This window comes from Triturus cristatus, chromosome 5_1 (assembly GCF_964204655.1).
Source record: "Triturus cristatus chromosome 5_1, aTriCri1.1, whole genome shotgun sequence".
Lineage (NCBI taxonomy): Eukaryota > Metazoa > Chordata > Amphibia > Caudata > Salamandridae > Triturus > Triturus cristatus.
Genome location: NC_140587.1, coordinates 385,673,529 through 385,689,933, shown reverse-complemented (window position 1 = coordinate 385,689,933; position 16,405 = coordinate 385,673,529).

The following is a 16,405-nucleotide window of genomic DNA, read 5'->3' as shown; positions in this document are numbered from 1 at the left end:
TTGATGTGCGGGTTGCACAACATAAAAAACACAGCATCTCACAATAAGAATCATGCACACCACTGTCACAGGGTGGACACTGTCACGTTGTCATGTCTGCCAAACACATTCAATAACATACAAAGAACATGAACAATGTAGGTGTTGCATATATTATGCCATCATCCACTTAAGTCAGGGACACAAAGATATACTAGCCAATTCGGTCAAGGCCATTCGCTGTTGGTTGTTATAGTGACAGGCGCGGGTGAGTATTCAAAGTATGCTGTAGCTGCATCCAAACCGATTCGGTCACAGCCATTGGCTGTTGGTCTTATGGTGACAGACGGTCGTTAAGGATCGTGTCCCCGTCGCGTGTAAACCGACTCGGTAACCTCCTATCACCAATGTATCAAAGTCAATCGCAGTCCGATGATGAATTACTGAACGTTGCGGTAGGCATTTCGTCTGTAAGCAATGTCATGCATTAGACAGATTCTGATAATGCGACCTAAGGAAACCTATCGCTTTGGCTGCATGGAATTAAGACCGCCTCTGCCTTTTAGATATAAGTCTGTCTGTTCCCTAGAGACTTCACTTGCCTGCACTACCTGCATCATTCCTGCACCTCCCCATCTCTCTGCTGCTGTTTCCACATCCTCTGGAGCTACTATGGCACGTACAGTGGACAGGGCCCTAGCTTTCAGCTAGGAGGAGAACCAGGGCTTGTTAGCACCCTCTTGCCACTGTACAGCCAGCTTTATGGCAAACCAGAGGAGCAGGTGAGTGATGATTACACTGCATTTTCATTGGACGTGTGCAATTACCATGCACTACTAGCATTAGGAATCTCATTGGCAAGCATGTAAACTGTCTTTTGTGAGTTTAAAAGTATGTAGATGTCTGTTCTGGGGGGGTACACTGCTGTAGAAGTGTGTGTACTGGGGTAAACATCTTATCACTGTTCTCATGGGACGGAGTCATCATTGAATCCAGGACAACTGCACATAATGCCACTTGTCTAGCCCTCAGACATTGTTGCCACACTGAGCATGACCAATGTGTACAGGTGTCTGTTGCATGTGAACTAAGGTTATGTCATCATGTCATCCTTACAGGTCATCCTCCATAAGAAGTCCAAGATGCGGAGGACCATTGCACAAAGGTGCACAATGTGGGGTTGGAAACTTGGCACCTCCGTCACTGCCACAAGAGGTGGCAGGACCTTTGTGACTTCACCAAGAAGATCACTGAATTCCAGCTGGGCCTATCACTTGCAGGCAAGAGGGACGGGGGATGAACCCTGACACACCACATGCTTCGCATCCTACCTGTGGTCTTCCCTGACTTAGATGGGCAGTTGAAAGCCACACAGCAACAAGGAGGGGGTGAGTATGTGCCTTGTCGCTCAGCTTTGTTAACCATCCATTTTACAGTACCTGCTGCCCCTTTTTCAGGTTGTGAGTAAGTCAAACCCACTGATCAGTTTTGCACAAGAATAATTAGATGCCCGGTTATGCCCCCTTCATCAGGGAGAGGTGAGTCAGTTATGCTCAGGGAAGTGACACTAGTGCCTTGCTCATGTGATCAGCACAAATCACACCAACATGTGCATGGAGGTAACATTTTGGAGTAATGAAATTGCCCAACATGTGCCAGCACATTGACTGATTTATGAAATGTTCTCAGTGTGGTTTCAACATATCTGTGAAGCATGTTGGTATTGAAGCACTGAAGTGTGAAGAGGCCATACCTTGGTGAGTTTTGCTTGCTCATTGTGCCAATGTTAGGTCCCAGCCCTTGTACCCAGTGTTATAAAATGTATCCCATGGGCCAATTACAGGTATGCTAAATCTGGTCATCATTCACACTGCCCTTACACATGATTATGTGGAATATTCTATTCTTTCCATTCAAAAGAGTACGTTCATGTGTCTGACTCTGTAACAGAGACAACACATGCCATTCATTGACAAACACAGGTGGTCAATGGTTGAAACATGGCTGAAAAGTGAGGTATGACGTTAGATACACATTAACAACAGTTCCCATGTGTGTAAATGCTGTTGACTATACATTCTTGGACCTTTGTCAACCATGTGTATGATGCATCACAGTCAGACTGAGAGGTGTAAAATACGCATCATTTTGAAGTAGGTCAACAAAATGAGATTAGAAAGAAGAGCAATCTAAGCTGTAGGAAGTGTTTAATCTGTATAATGGAAGTGAGGGACATTCAGACTTGGGCTAATGGGAACTTCTGCAGTCTAGACAGGATTGGTACACAGTGTTGACTGAACTCATGAAGAATGGAGGTTCAGGACTGATAGTCTGTACAGACAATGTACCCAGATGGGCCAGTGGCATGGTGTTCCCCCAGAAGCATTGTGGAGATGCAGTCATCAGACTTGGAACTGTGTTGACCATTGTTCACATCTGAAAATGGTGAGCAGTTTAGAATGTGCACAACTTTCTGATTCATCTTCATGACACTGCATAAATGACACACGACAGTGTGCGACATGCCTCTCACCGTAGCTATGCCTACTACCTTGGTGAATCCTCAATTATAGTCAGATGTGTGACCCGGCAATACAGAACCTGAGTTACAGGACGAATGAGCACAATCACTGTTTTCTGCGTGACATGACTCATGCAATGACCATGCCAGCTTAAAATTTGACAAGGATGTCATTTGACCGGAAACATCAGAACCAATGGTTCACAATTTGATGACTAGGGATTACAGAATGGGTAACATGTCTCAATTCAATTGTGTGAATCCTATTCCCATTGTGAGCTCTGAACTCCCTTGCAGGAGATGAGACACGTATGTCATGACACGAGACCACCAGGTGCAAAAGACGATACAACACCTGCTACATAGTGAAGTAGTTGACATTGTGGTTGTGGCATTTGATGTTGATACACCCAACGTTGCTGATAAAATCATGGGTGAGGGAGCAATGGATGATTGCAGACTGCCAAGTGCCATGTAAAAATGTATCAAAAGATGATAGCACAAGCCAAAATGATGTAGTATTTTGAACTGTGAGGATCTGTGATGTTACCTATGTGTCAAGTACATACAGATGAATTATGTGATTCTTTTTGATTTTTGTTCACAGCATCATCACCGGCCTGCATAGGAGGCAGTGCCACGGATGAAGGGGGAGCAGTTTTCCAGTCTGGGTCCAGTGCAGAATCAGATGTGGAGGGATCCACTGGTGGGAAGGATGAGGGGAGTCACACTGAGGCAGGTCTGCAACAACATCTGTAGCATCTGAAGACCAGTGAAGCTCCAGTGATGACTCCCTGATGATAGAGGAGACAGGGGATGATTCCTCAACATTGGAGTACACCACCATTACCATCTCCACCCTCCCAGCTGCTCCCAAGCCCAGTGTCCGTGGCAGGGGTCCTATCTCTTTCATGCCAGGCACCTCCCCCTCTGCCCCTGTCTCCCATGCTGCCCTAAATGTGGAGGCCATCAACATCCTGAGGCAGATCTCAGTGGGGCAGACAGCAGTGCTTAATGTCCTCTAGTTGCATACCAACCATCTTACATAAATGGTATCATTCCTGGAGGGCATTCACTCGGATGTGTCTGCCCTAAACAGATCCAATCAGGCTCTGGCCTCCACACTGACGGCAGCAATGTCCCAGCTCCAGAAGCCCTTCCCCCTCCTGCCTCTTCACCCACATGCAGCACACAAACACAAGTTAAAAACCACAGACATGCACACTTAGGAGACAGACAGCACACTTATCACCAGAGAAATACCATCAGACGACACACATGCATCCACAAACACTCTGCAGACCTCAGAACCCTCTGCCTTCACAACCCCTACCCTTTCCTCTCCTGTTCCCTCCTCTGCCCAGAAACTCTTCCTATGTGACCTTGGCCTCTTCCCTACCGACCCACCCAAACCCACTCCCAAGAAGAAGAGGCAACCGATCCCCCCGGCCCTGTCATCTAAACCTGCCACCGCCCCCTTTAAAAAGACAAGCCCAAAACCCATCTGCCAATCCTCCCGGTCTCACAAGTCCAAAACCCCTCCAGCAACCCATACTTCCCCAGCCCAGCCCAGTAGGTCCCGCACAAAAAAACTCCCAAACAGTCTGAATTCCTCCCTTTTGCTGTACCTTCCATTAAGAGTTATACCATCACCAAAATGGTAAAACCAAGCCCATCCCACAGTACATTGAGCCCTCACACTACAGCTGTACCCCCCTCAGTCTGAGACTAAGACTGCAGTGTAGATCCACCCCCACTCAGTCTGACCCAACCACTGCAGTGGACCAGACACTCTTCAATCTGAACCAACCACTGCAGTGGACCCAACGCCCTCCACCCCATAATCTGACCCATCCACTGCAGTGGACCCAAACACCCCTCCTGATCCCATCCCTCCCAAAACCCAACCAAGTCCTCCCTAGTTTTGTCCCTTTGGTGCCTGGCATGCCCCCTAGATGCCCCTCCCAGGGGAGGTGACCCCTTGCAGTTTTGGTGCAGGCAAGAGTCTATGGGCAAGTTGTTTGGGCCCTTTGGGCATATGAACATTTATGGACGGGCCATTGGCCTTCTGTTAACTTACGTTTCAGCCTTTTCCTGCTGAATAAAGCCTGTTTCAAATTGGTGACCTCTGTGTCCCACAAATAGTTTTTTAGTTAACTATGAATCATGTACAATTAGTAGTGTACGTATACAATGATGTTAGTAAGGCATGTATTGCATATGGTCGATGGAGTATGTGGTCAACAAAACAAGGGGGAACACTGTTCCTAGGTGAGTAGTGCAAAAAGTCACTTCCTCACTAGAGGGAAAAATGATAAGGAAGAAGGAGAAAAGAGGTAACCTAGGTCTCCGACTCACTCACAAGATAGGGAAGAGCAAGTCTTGTCTCTTGTAGCCCTCACACACCCCGAAGGATGTCATGCTTCATCATCAGGCAGTTGCTCCTCGTCGGGCCAGCGCTGCAATGCCCCAAGGGTCCCCCGAAGGGTCACTTTGTCGGAGATCTTTTGAGAACCTCCGTTTGGTGCATGTGGGTGTGTGTCCTCTGTGGAGGGTGACAAAGTGCGTGCAGAGAGATAAAACTGATTAAGGGTTGCCAGAAGAAATACTTTTAATGTGGTGGTACCCTTGTTAGAATAAAAAGCCAGTAGGTTAGAAGTTACCCCTGTAGGCGCAATGTGCCCAGGCAACCATGAGGTAGACATGTTTCATGCCTATGTGGTCATAAAGATCCGTGGCATTTCATCAGGGCCGAATAAAATGTGAGTGGTGTGTAGTGCACGTGAATAGTGATAGAAGGGTAGAATTAACCCTCTAGACGATCAGTGCGGGCCAGAAACTAAGAACCCTTTAGTTAAGGCTACAAATAAATAGTCGAGTCCGCTCCTGATCGTGACCTAGAAGATGAAACAAATAACAAAGAAGACATACTTCAGGTAAGTAGGTGAGGCTACATGTTATGCCTTCGTGAAAATATGTTGAGGAAAACTTTCTTGCATTGTGGTAAAAAAGAGACAGACCAGGTATGAAGAGTACCATCCATCCCAAGAATCCGGCGTGATGACTCGACAGATGTGGACAATGGAGAGGCAACACAGCCCCGCCTGGTGAGCGGCGGCCATGTCGACTACCCCATTCAGCACCTAGGAAGCACCAGCGTTGGGGGAGGTACTTAAGAAAGTGAGGAGCCCATTGCTCAGGCCCCACAAAGCGCTGGTCAAGTGACAAAGGCCTGCTAAAATTGATGCTAACACCAAATGATGCGTGAAAAAATGGATAGCGAGATCTCATATTAGCCCCCATGCACAGTTCAGGTACATGGAGTACAGAAAAGAGAAGAGCGCTTTTGGACAATGTATACACAGGTCTTTTTGCTGTATGACTTGGTTGTAGACCCTTACCTAATAGGGAAAGGATAAGTACTCCATAGGCTAGTGGCGTAGGGTGCCTGCACCTTACCGGGCTACAGAGAAGAAACAAGACATGATAGGGAACAAAGTGAAAAACTTGCATGCCCCATGGTTCGAGTTGCAGTCACTTACTTTGAAATGCCCTTTGTCATGTTGCAGGTGCTTTTACTCACAGTTTATCTCAGGTGTCGGCTCCTATACACCTGCCCCGTCATGACGCCTGCCCGAAAGTGAGGAGGATCAGGCGGGGGCCATCTAGAAATACTATTGTTAATTGAGCGAAGGCGGTCCCTGTATTCATTCTGCTTCGTCATAGTGTTCAGTGCTTCTTCTGCATGTGCTGCCAGAGTGCATCTATAGAGCGCATGTGCACAGTGAGGGAACGCAGAGTGTATTGCGCATGTGCTAAGGGAGGGACAGAGGTCCTGCCGATTAACAGCGTAGCTCACTGGTTAGAGGAGGCATACCCTGAAGCAGAGATCAGGCCCGGGACCTGGGTTCGATTCCCGACGCGGCAGGGTCCAGAACCCAATTGTCCACGGACTCGATAATTCTCGCTTCGGTGCCCACTCTAAGCATGAGTTCACACTATGCAGCTCTGGGCAACAAGCCTGCTTAATCTCCACAACGGCCCCCCGCGGTGGGATGCCTGGCTTTCACCTTGGGGATACCCAGTACGGGTTATCTTACAGGGAAAAACCAGGACGGGTTCCCAATGCAAGCGCCAAGATGCCCGTAGGGTGATAGTTGCGCTCTATAAGTATCTCAATCAATCAATCAATCAACATGCCTTGTACGTGAGTGTGCGTTAAAGTGACTAGAGCACATGGGCACAGTGAAACGAACACTGCGTATGTGTAAGAGCGGACAATGGACCTCCTTTTGTCTGCGCATGTGTATCACAAGTTGCCATAGCGATGAGGGCACTTTTGTTTTGATCAATTGTCTGTGTCAGGGGATGATAAATGCTGATTATAAACCAATGTATGAGAGCAGTGCTCCTTGGCCATATTTGTAAATCGTTAAACACATATCGGGGCCCAGAGGACTCGGGGATACCAGAAGTGACTTAGGTATGAGCTGTATCATGGCAAGGCAGCTACCTTTATACTGGATATAGGTGGCATGTGCTCAAGTGTAAATATTTGGCACTAGTGCAGCCCAATGAATAGCGTAGGGATTATGTTAGTGACCGGGATGGCACAGCGTAGGAAGGTGGTACAGACATGGCCCTGACCCAGACACGGTGCTGTCCCTGAAAATGTTTGTAAGGGGCATCAGGTGGTAATGCCTGTGAGAGTGTTGGGGCAATAGGGAAGACACATGTAATGGTGCCATTAGCACTCAGATGTATAGGAGACTAGAGTTCAGTCCATGGTATTTCGTCATTCAGGCCTTGTTCGTGAGTGCGGAGGCGGTGAACCCACCGTTGTTCGCGGCATAGAAGTGAAGTGCTACTCCACCCTTGGTCCGCCTCTAGAATAGTCCATTGTTCCAATACCCTCCTCCTCCTTTTCAGAACAGAGGCAGGGGAAGAGGAAGAGAAAGAAAGAAGAGGGAACAAGCAGGTACTTGTGATACACATGCGCAGACAAAAGGAGGTCCACTGTCCGCTCTTGCACATACGCAGTGTTTGTTTCATTGTGCCCATGTGGTTTAGTCACTTTAACGCGCACTCAAGTACAAGGCATGTTAATCGGAGGGACATCTGTCCCTCCCTTAGCACATGCGCAATACACTCTGCGTTCCCTCACTGTGCACATGCGCTCTATAGATACACTCTGGCAGCACACGCAGGTACAGCACTGAACGCCATGACGAAGCAGACCGGATACAGGGACCGCCTTCGCTCAATCAACGACAGTATTTCTAGATGGCACCCACCTGATCCTCCTCACTTTCGGGCAGGCGTCAGGACGGGGCAGGTGTATAGGAGCTGACACCCTAGCTAAACTGTGAGTAAAAGAACCTACAACATGACAAAGGGCATTTCAAAGTAAGTGACTGCAACTCGAACCATGGGGCATGCAAGTTTTTCACTTTGTTCCCTATCATGGCTTGTTTCTTCTCTGTGGTCCAGTAAGGTGCGGGCACCCTATGCCACTAGCCTATGGAGTACTTCTCCTATCCCTATTAGGTAAGGGTCTTCAACCAAGTCATACAGCAGAATGACCTGTGTATACCTTGTCTAAAAGTGCGCTTCTCTTTTCTCTACCCTATGTACCTGGACTGCGCATGAGGGCTAATATGAGCTCTCGCCATCTGTTTTTTCACACATCTTTTGGTGTTGGCATCAATTTTAGCAGGCCTTTGTCGCTTGACCAGCGCTTTGTGAGGCCTGAGGAATGTGTTCCTCATTTTCTTTGGTACCTCCCTTGACGCTGGTACCTCCTAGGTGGTGGGCGGGGTAGTCGACATGGCCGCCGCTCACCAGGTGGGGCTGTGTTGCCTCTCTGTCATCCGCATCTGGTCGAGTCATCACGCCGGATTCTTGGGGTGGATGGTACTCTTCATACCTGGCCTATCTCTTTTTTTACCACAATGCAAGAAGCGTTTCCTCAACATATTGTCACGGAGGCTTAACATGTAGCCTTACCTACTTACCTGAAGTATATCTTCTCTGTTACTTTTTTCTTCTTCTAGGTCACAATCAGGTGCGGATTCGACTGTTTAGTAAAGGGTTCTTGGTTTCTGGCCCGCACTGATCGTCTAGAGGATTAATTCTACCCTTCTATCACTATTCACATGCACTACACACCACTCACAGTTTATTCGGTCCTGATGAAACACCACGGATCTTTATGACCACATAGGCATGAAACATGTCGACCTCATAGTTACCTGGGCACATTGCGCCTACAGGGGTAATGGGATTTTTATTCTGACAAGGATACCACCACATTAAAAGTATTTCTTCTTGCAACCCTTAGTTAGTTTTATCTCTCTGCACGCACTTTGTCACCCTCCACAGAGGACTCACCCCACACACCCACATGCACCAAACAGCAGTTCTCAAAATATCTCTGACAAAGTGACCCTTCGGGGAACCCGTAGGGCATTGCAGTGCCGGCCCGATGAGGAGCAACTGCCCGATGATAAAGCATGACATCCTTCAGGGTGTGTGAGGGCTACAAGAGACAAGACTTGCTCTTCCCTATCTTGTCAGTGAGTTCCAGTCCTAGGATACCTCTTTTCTCCTTTTTCCTAATCCTTTTTCCCTCTAGTGAGGCAGTAACTTTTTGCACTACTCACCTAGGAACAGTGTCCCCCCTTGTTTTGTTGACTTCATGGTTCGCTCGGAGCATGGGCACTGGAACATTAACTAGCTCCTGGTCCCCCTCTCTCCCCTTTTTTTGACATCGATGGAGTATGTGCCCTTATGTATTCAAGATTTTGGCGTCTACATTTGCTAGGTGTCATCGTCCACATCACTTTTGGCCATGAGTGCGACATCAAGTCACAAAGCTTTACATTTTTACATCACAATTGCACATAGATAATCCTTTCATATGTCAACATAGTGCAAGTGTTTCAAAGTGCTACAGTTTAGGAGGAGCATGCTGCATATGTTTGTCATGTACAGAAAGATACCTGTCTCATCGATACACCTGGGTACATATAGATCTTGAATACATGGCAGTGACTTTGGACTCACCCATTTACACAGAGTAATGATACAATACATGTATGTGACTTAATGGTAGTGGACCCATGTCTGTGTCTTCTTTAGATCTGGTATACTAGTGGCAATGACAACCTTCCCACAAGTGGCATGCCACTGTAGGCAAATATCTTTCATGGCTGTGTAATCATCTGATAAATTTCCTGAGCCCATGGAAAGTGTAAGGTGAGCCGTATTCTCACAGTCTTCAAACCCTGTTGCCTCTAAGGACTCCACTTTATGCAGGGATTTGTGTTAGGCAAGGTGAGTGTTGTCTTAATAGTCCATTGCTTTCTAAGTTATATGTCAGTCATACCATCCTGCTTTTGTTTGGGGAAATAAAGTGTATGGGCTTTTTTGTCTTTCCAAGCTTAGATTTCATATTTATAATCACACACCAGTCACAGTTGAGCATATAAATTGTGTGCATTTTGTCATTTGTGGATGACTAACCATAGGATCCGTTTAAGCTATGATTGATGCTGTTCCAGCTCACACAGATCTGAACTTGGTGTGCGGTTATGTCTGTTGGATTGCCCAGTGCTACATGTGGTAAGCCAAGTGGACTGTGAGTACACAGAAGTGATGTGTGTACATCTACTGTGCAGATGCTACAGGAGCCAGTGTCACATCCATGCTCTTAGTTGCCAAACAGGGGAGGATGTGTTTCTTTGAATGTGAGGCACAGCTGAAGATGTGTTATCCAAGGTTAATGTTGCATGTGCTGAGCTCGATTAAACACGGGTAAAGGTGAGAGTGACTAGTCTTTCAAATTTGGAGATGGAGTGGAGATTCATACGTCATGTTGGCAGAACAAATTTAGTGATTGTCAGAGAGTGTAAAGTATGACTTAAGTTCAAAGGCAGTTATTGTGCAGAAGACATGAGGTATCCACATTCACCGAATGTGAGTGGTTAAACATACGAGGGTGTGAATCAGAGTATGGAAGCTTGTTATACTGGTTGAATCCTGTGCAAGATATGGTAGGAATAGGTAGATGTGATAGGGATGTGACCAGGTGGACAATGTTGGATTCTGGCAGGAGATGTGAGCTGTGGTCTGTGTCACTACGGTGAGAGATGACTGTAACAGGTCAGTTTCAGTGAGCGAAGATAGTTGTTAATGTGCATAAGCCAATAGTGGTATGGAGCATGGAAGTCATATGTGAATGTGACAGGGCCACAGTGGGACAAGGTTCAACTTGTCATTTGTAACAAAATGTATAAGTGTATGTCAAGGGAATACACCAGTTGTGAAAATGAGGGTGCTGAACAGTGACATATGAGGTGTTGTATAGTTCAACTTAAGCAGAGTAGGGTGGGTGTATGTTTATATGCAAATGGCTGAGTACATATTCATTGAGCAATGTAAGTGCCTTGTTGTTGGTTGTTGTGATATGCTACGTGAGCATGTCAGAGTGGGTTGTGATGCTGCACGTTGTGATGTAAGTGCAGTCCAAGACATTACTGAGGGTGCAACTGGTGATGAGAGTGGTCCATTTGACATGTTATGTTTGACGTCTGCTGAGGAGGTAATGAGTCCAGTACATGGTGTACATGTCATGTATGTGATAGGTGTTGTGTACATAGTGATGAGCTGTTCTATGAATGTAGTTGTGGATGTAAGAAGGGCATGGCGAGAGTAGAGATCTTTTTAATCAGTTTGGAAGTTTTTGAGTACAATGCTTGAACTTGTGGGGCAGACATACTTTTCCGTCTAGATGCACCAGAGGGTGCTTATGACATGCTTGTGTGTGTATGATCGTTTTGAGAGATGAGCATGTACTTTGAGGTGGATGTGAGAGGGGTCATAGCCGCACAAGTGGAGATCATGTATGCCATGAGGTAATGTTGAAATGTACATATGTGTAATTATGTGTAAGTAGGCAAAAACTGTAGCTAGAGTAAATATTAAGATGTGGAATGTGTTTGCTGCAGCTGTCTTCCACTGAATGTTCATGACTGATTGTTGTAAAGGCCACTCTGAGTACAGTGGCATATGCAAAACATCCTCCTCTTAGCCTTGCCTTGTCTGAGTTGTGTGTGGGCAGCTGTGTGGAGTTACCCTTTGTAGGTAGTTGTAGTCACTGATTGTTCATTCTTGCCCTTGCATACTGCTTTTTGAAGGAGGTGGTGATTGCTTGTATTGTAATGTCATGAAGCTGAAATATTGGATGACAGTACATTGCTGAGAGGGCGATAGTCTCCTCAAGTAGGAAGTCAATGATGTGTGTTTTTGTGCCACCTGGGGTCAGAGTACTCCAGAAATGCATCCCCACACTTCCCAGTAGACTACACAAGCATGGTTTATTACTGCCATACTGACTCTGATTGTTGTCAATATTTTGCAACCTTTAATCTGGTTTGGCAAGGGTAGCCCTTGTGTGTGTCCATGGGTGATCCCATTATGCACATTAAACACTGCTCTAGAGCGTGATGGCAATATGTCTCTGTGGAAGGTCTCCTTGACGTTTTCATAGATTTGGAGACAGTGTTTCAGTGCCAAATGTGGACAGACCAGACTTCATTCTGCACATATGCCTCATCCTCACAAAATGTACCTATATCCCGTGGCTTGAGGATGGCTATGTTGATTGTGTTTGAAGCCACAGATTCAGCCACCCCCCTGGCATCCTCACCAGTACTGGCAGCTTATCTTACCCAATAGGCTGTGCACTAGACCCTCCAACACTATTGGTGGATCCTAGGTCCTGAGACTCCTGCATGGTCCTACTACTCTGCAGGACACAATATGCACATTCAACATGGGATATTTATTTGCGGCACACACTACAGCCTGACGAGGTCGATGCAGAATTGCTGTGAGTGACATTCTCCAGAGATGACCATGTACACATACAGATTGGGAGTTGCGTGCAGCGCCCACAGTCCACACTTAGTGACTGTATCCCACATTGTTGTTGTCCCATGCTTCTTTCCAAACCAAGATGGATTTTGTCTACAAATTGTGACAGAATCACTTGTAGGTTGTTGTATTGGGAGGCACTGAAATCAATACAGAATGGCAAGGGCTGTGGAGTAGTGTGTTGTCTGGGTCAATATCATCTGGGCTTTAATGTACACAGAGGCATCACAATGTCATACCTTTGTGCGCATATTGGAGTTCTGTTGCTCTGCAATGTTTCAGTGTGCGCTGTGGTTGATGCATGCATTAGCATTGTGATACATACATATTTGTGGTTATGGCAATTCCTGTTCCACGGTCAAAAGTGTGTTTCTAATACCATTTTGCCGGGTTAGGTGTACCTACCTGATGATGACATTCCCTCATTGGACATGCACAACATGCTAGGGACCCATGTTCAGATTGGGATTAGAATTATGTTCAGGCACTCTGAAAGTAATTGGCAAACATTCTGTGATCATCTCTTTCATTGTAGCCTCTGTGCTTTTGCCTGTCAAGGGAAGTTTCACAAAGGCACACTGCTGCTGATCAAGATGGTGGTGTTTAGGTTAGACTGTCCAAATGAGACCTGCCTTCCTGCAAGGACCTTACATACAACACAACCTTCCTGCACCTGTCATGACCTGAAAGTTATAGTCGGATGGGGGAGATGCCACTGCTTCTGTTAAGGCACGCAAGGCAGTGCGCAAAGGTGAGTATGCTCCAAAGGCTGTCGCCAGCCTCAATTTACAGCACAGCTGGTGAGCAGACAAATACTTGCGCCACATTACAGTGGCCTGGTAGGGACTGGTGAAGTAAGTCAGTCTCATGGTGTGTTTTACAGTTGCTCTAAAATCATGGCCCACAGGTGCCCTTGGTGCCCCAAGGGCTCTATGGGCTTTAGTCCCCCCCATCGAGTGTGTAAGCCCAGGCTGAGACAGCTTCCACACACACACACATACAGTCCTTGAGCTGCTGTGTGTGGAAGGTCTGTCATGTTTGAGCATCAGCACCTGAGTATTTCACGTTTTTAAGGGATCATTTACTAGAAGATTAGGTTTTATTTGTTTTTCAACAGTCCCTAGAACACCAGCATCTCCACTCTGCCCATTCCTCAAAGTCGCCAGCTACTTTTGCTGCCACAATGTGGGAATGCATTTCCTGTGAAATGACATTTGGGTCTTTTTTTCCAAGAATTCCTGCAGCATGTACTCCACCTGTAGGTATTGAGGCACTTTGCATGAGCACCAGTTACATTGTTCAGGTACACATTGCTTGGGGTAGTAGTCCCCCAAACCCCATGTTTGCCTCATTGCTGGGGGTAATAGCCCCCCAACCACAGGATTGCCTCAACAGGATATTAGCCCCAGCCTGCCTCTACATTGCTTAGGGTAGTAGCACCCAGCACCGCTCAAGGTTAGAATTACTGGGGGTATTAGCCCCCCCAACCCCAGGTTTGCCTCTGCATTGCTTGGTGTATTAGCGCCCCAACCCCCCCTTTGGGTCAGAATTACTGGAAGTATTAGCCCCCCCCCTGAAAATTGCCTCTACATTGCTGGAAGCATGCGCCCCCCAATCTGGCTGTATTTGCACCCTTGCTTTCTCTTGTATAGTCTTTCGCGGGGTAGTTGCATTTTTGTGTGGGGGTAGGTGTAGGACTTACATTCTGCGACAACCGCGTCGGTTGGAGTTGTAGTATTGTCATAGATGTAAAATATAGGGATGACATGTGCGATGGGATACATGGCTGCACCATCTCGTTTGCAGGAATCGTGTTGTGGCATGAATCGGAGCTGAAATACTCCCCTCCTGGATGCTCTCACGTGTTGGTTGTGGCAACGGATTTGGTGCATGGGAAGTACGCATTGTACTTGTCTGGTCAGATTGGGTCTGGGAAATGCCTCCGGACGACTCCATTTTGCGTTTCCGGAGGCTTCTCATTTGGAAAATGAAGACGGATTCGGAGTGACTGAGTTGTTTGGTACGTAAAGGGTTTTGGGCATTGTACCGCGTCGTTTGGTAGAACCGGATCCCAATACGAGTCGATTGGAAGGTCCGATTCCGGACGGCTCTGGGATGGCATTCCTGACGACATTGGAATTGGCTCCTATGTTGGATATTTTGCATTATATACATATATTTATTATAAAATACTTGTTATAGCAAATGTTAATTATCAATTTTAATTTTTGCTTTTTAATTTTGTTTTATTCAGATTGGTATTTCTAGTTTGCTTTAGTAATATTTAGAAACAAACAATAATTAAGTATATGTGGTTTAGGGACGTTAAATGGTGGTGTTGTTCAGAGTGTTTTTTCTAAAGTTGGGTTCCTGCTATTGAGTCTAGATATTGTAGGCCTGGGTTGTCAACAAAGGGTCTTACATTGAATGCTAGGATTTCATGCACTTTGGAGATTTATTTTTTTTGACTTGGCTAATGGATAATGCCGTTTAAGCTCCTGGTAACTGTGTGATGGTAACTTCTTCCTAGTGCTCCTTCAAAGGAATTGTACCATCCTTCCATTATGTTATTTGTCTTCGCTTCTTGGGACATTGCCCTGTCATAGACATTCCACCATACAATGTGATACATGAGTTGCTATCTATGGCATGATTGTTACAGGCGACCAATCCAAGTTTTCATAATGCTTAGTGCTAAGGCTATTATCTGTTTTATTTATTTAGCAAATTCTAGGTTAGTTGCATATGTTATGCTTAGTGTGGATTTTTTTGTAGGTGCCTCAATGTTTAATGGTTAAAGTAATAATCATCATCATTGAATTGCAGTTTGGGTAGATTTTAGGAATGGTCAAAATAATTGCCTGTTCAAAGCCTATGGTGATTTTTCTGTGGGCTATAGTAGTTAGTTTATTTTTTTAATATTTGACTGAATGGTGAAGGACACGACTTAAAAGTGACAACCATCATCCATATGTTACACTGTGTCAAGGTTAATAAATTGTTATTGGTGGCTAAATTATCATTTTTTATCATCATTGAGATTGTCATATGGTAAAGAGTTGTCTTTTGCTACTGGTGTTTCCCTAAATGTTCAATGTTTTCCGGCAAATAATCTTTTTAAGTTTGGTATGCCAAGGAGATTGGCTGTTACTTGTTCAGGAAATTTGGTATAATATTTTAGGTATAATTCCTGTTGGCTCTTGTGACCTTGCACTGGTCTAGTTTAGGTCCTGTAAAATATTTCTAACTTCTATTTCGGTAATATGAGGGAGTAGTTATGTTGTCTAACTCTTTGAACTATTTAAGTTAGGTAGCCCTGCCATAGTGTGCAATTGAATAGTATTTAATGCATTTCAACAGTTTTTTCCCTGGTTGTGCTCTCCTTACTATGTGTATCCTATATAATTTAATAACAGCTGCCCTTTGTGGGATTTGATGTATTTTGCTTTGTTGACATTATGTCTGTGGCTCACACAATATAGAAAATATATATTAATGTAAAAAAAACAATATGCAATGTTATATTCACGCTTACATTTTTACATTGCCGGAAGACATTTTAACTTACATTCTGGATGTTGTCTTTACTTTCTTTTAGTTGTAAATGTTTGCTCTTTAGGTACGTTTGGCATTGGTTTGCCAGTTTTCTTTCTATTGCAGTCTGTCAGGAGGAAGCATTTTTAATTTAGGTAAGGGTTTGCTTGTTATATTTTATTCTTTTAACATGTTAAAACATGGTTTTTAGTTTAATTTTACGTTTGTGATTTGATTACAATAAATACTTTGAGGTGGTCTATTTTGTATTTCAAGTAAGGCAATGTCTGTGTCTTTATTTTATTTTTATTTTAGCATTTTATTATTTCTTGTAGAGGATGCACCTGTAATTTGGAGAAATAAACATGTTGCATAGTTTTACTTATTTGTTAGCTTAACATACATTACCTATTTATGAAGCTTGGCAGTTTTCTG